General features: G+C 41.7%; 1 pseudogene; it reads left to right on the top strand.

Annotated features, from left to right (window-relative positions):
- The first annotated feature begins 588 nt into the window (after positions 1 to 588).
- Positions 589 to 3,214, top strand: LOC102873866 (annotated as a pseudogene).
- The last annotated feature ends 218 nt before the right edge of the window (positions 3,215 to 3,432 follow it).

The raw sequence follows: 3,432 nt of genomic DNA on the forward strand, positions 1-3,432 counted from the left end.
TCACACGTTGATGAGAATCAGTATTTAAATGCCAGGTAGAAAAGGATGAATCCTGTGAAAATGGTGCAGAGATGTCTAACCTTCTCATCTAATTTCATTGTAGGAGAGGGGAGAAGAATCACCATTAGTATTGGCCCAAGGCCCTGTGAGGAGGTGGAGGTCAGACATATCTCCACCCTCCAACCTTTTCACCAATTCATATATTAGCTATCTAGCCCACAATGCTTTCTACTTTTCTGCTGGGTTCAATAATTTGTTGCAATGACTGTGCAGAATTCCCAGACTCCATTTACATTCATAATTATAGGGTATACTGAGAAAAGTAAAAAGTTACAATCCAGAATTAAGGTTATCTCCGGATACAGTTCTTCAGTTGGAACGGCTTTTTACCCATCCTCTAAGTTAGGCCTTTCTTGGCTGCTCAGACCATTGGCTCCTTGACCTGGTCTCTCCTGCTTGAGGAAGTGTTAACAAAAGCCTTCACTCCATCATTAAGTGCCTATCGGTACTCTATGCCACTGGGAAGGCTTTTGCCCAAAGGTGCTCAGTTCTCCTGCTCCATGGGTCAGCAGACCTAATGGAGCCATCATGACTGTGGGTCAGGAAACCAACTGTGTACCATTTTGCATCAATCTTCTAGTTCTGCTTCCACTGCTTATCTGCAGCTTCTCACTGTCTTACATCATCTGTGGTGTTATCATTCTGTTTCCTGGGTCTAGATTTTAAGCATTGGGACCCTTGTTCCAAAGAAAAAGCTGTACATGTATCTCTTCTTGTAGAAGTCAGGCCCTTCTAATCTGCAGTTGACTCTCTAAGCCTAGTAGGTTAGCAAAACCTACCAACTTTCTAATTAGGGTTCCATGCATCTTATTTGCATTATTAGCACGTATTCAAACATCCTGGTCAGCCACAAACATCTTATTTGCCCTTTTTACAAAGATGGTGCTGAAAGCAAAGAAGGGAGCCCCTGTCCCTCCCAAAACTGAAGCCAAAGCAAAGTCACTAAAGGCCAAGAAGGCAGTCCTGAAGGGCATCCGCATGCCACCCACCTTCCGGCGACCTAAGATGCTGAGACTCCGACGGCAGCCCAAATACCCCCGGAAGAGCGCCCCCAGGAGAAACAAGCTTGACCACTATGCCATCATCAAATTTCCCCTGACCACTGAGTCAGCTATGAAGAAGGTAGAAGATAACAACACACTTGTGTTCATTGTGCATGTCAAGGCCAACAAGTATCAAATTAAACAAGCTGTAAAAAAGCTCTATGACATTGATGTGGCTAAGGTCAACACTTTGATTAGGCCTCAAAGAGAGAAGAAGGCCTATGTTCAATTTGCTCCTGACTATGATGCTTTGACCAGCAAAACTGGGATCATCTAAACTGAGTCCAGCGGGCTAATTCTAAAAACAAAACAAAAAACCATCTTATTTGCACCTACTAATTTTGTGGGATTCATTGCACCAAACTTGTAAAAGAAGAAGAAAAATAGAACCAGTTGAATAAGAAGAAAACAATGTATTGCTTTATAGAAGCTAAAGAAAAGGGACATTTCAAGGAAGTAATTAACAGTGTCCCCACATGCTTAGAAACCAGAATGAGGACTGAAAAAGTTTGATAAATTTACTCACAGCAATGTCGCTGATGACTTTAGCAAGAACTGTTTTGGTAAAGTATCTATGAACTTGGAGAAACAATTAAAGTTATACAAGTGTTCAGGTCTTTTGTTCATAGGGTCTCTACGAGTCATCTAGGACTTGATGGCACTTAACAACAACAATGAGACAAAAATGCAGATTCTGGTGCATGTCCCACAGGCAAGCTGCTAAAATGCCTTGAATGAGTGAAAGAAGTGATGGCACTTATGAAGATAAATCCCACTCCTTCCTCTTTGGTTGGCACTTCTGCTTGGGAGCTGCATATGACTTCTCACTTGTGATCTTTTTTTCACTACCCACTGACTTTGAGTTACAAGAAAGTCTCTGAAGACTTATTTCAAATAATGTCAATGGCCAGCTTGTTTTCTTTTACTAGTAAAGCAATAAAGTGATTGTTGGGCCGGAAACAAGGTCTCTGGATAGATGCCTGCAGGATTCTCACAGAAAAGGCCTACCTGATAATATATATTGTTGAGTTTGGCGCTGGCCTGCTTTGCAGTCACCATGAGCTAAAGCCATTAGATACTTGTGAATTTCCTTTTGAATAGGCAAAAAGAAATTTGTATCAACTCATACCACTATAAGACAGTGGAGAATCCAGGCTTTCCTCCAGTATTAGCACCTTGTCATAATGAATTCTACCTACAACATAGTCTTCTGGTTCAGTTTAGGAATGAACCTAAGCCACAATGAACTGCCTATGCCACAAAATGCCATGTTTCCAGATTCTTTCTACCAGCCCTAAAACACTCTCCCCCCCCTTTACCAAACAGCCCTTATTCACCTCCTCCTGTTAGAAGCACGTCTCTCAACTCCCCTGCAAGTTCTGGACTAGGAACTCCATTTCAGCTCCCAGCTGTTACCCTCCTCCTGCTTATATGCCACCCGATGATCATTTGAGTCAAGATAATTTGCAGCCTAGGGACACAAGCAATATGATTCTTCAGTTTATGCCCAGTACATCCAGCAGCCCAAACACTGGTGTTCAATTGTCTACTATGAGCTAATCATGTTGGGGAAGCCTTTTCTTGCATCTTCTACAAGTGTGTCGGTAGATGTATTCACAGATCCTTCAAATAACAAAAGTCAATTTTGCTTGGGGTTGTTGTCAAATGCTAATTGTAATTCAACAATTGAAAACACAAGAAGATATATTGGAGAAGGTTTTCATCAGCACCATGTTGGTGGGGAGGAACAGGCAGTAACAGCAGCGTATTTGAACACTATAGGAAGTGCAACTCTGACCATGGCTTTCATCCTACTACTGTCTGTAAGGTTCCCAGCAGCTGTAGCCTCCAAATTTTCAACAGTCAGGAATTTACTCAGCTCCTGGCACAGTCCAGCAACCATGGGTTGGTTTGAGGCAGTGTGTGAGCTCACCAAAATGTGCCCTATTCGAATGAGTTTTGTCAGGGGCTGGGGAGCAGAATATCACCGACAGGATGTTCCCAGCACCCCAGGTTGGATTGAGATTTATCTTCATGGGCTTCTTCAGTGGCTAGATAAAGTGCTTTCCCAGATGGGCTCCCCTCTGAACCCTGTATCTTCTGTTTCATAGTGTAGTATTCTTCTCATTTATATTATTAGTAGTCTTAATTTTCGAGACATTTTCAGTACAGATACTGTGAGCTTACATGGAAAACATAACTACAGTGTATTCTTTTCGTACATAATTGTGACTAATACATTTGTATTTGTGATGAATCTACATTTGTTTGTCTTCATATTCATAGTCATGTGATTTTTTTCCCCCTTTGAGTTAATCATCTTTTAATT

The sequence above is a fragment of the Elephantulus edwardii genome, unplaced genomic scaffold, assembly GCF_000299155.1.
Source record: "Elephantulus edwardii isolate Elephantulus edwardi_28Jun2011 unplaced genomic scaffold, EleEdw1.0 scaffold00026, whole genome shotgun sequence".
Classification (NCBI taxonomy): domain Eukaryota; kingdom Metazoa; phylum Chordata; class Mammalia; order Macroscelidea; family Macroscelididae; genus Elephantulus; species Elephantulus edwardii.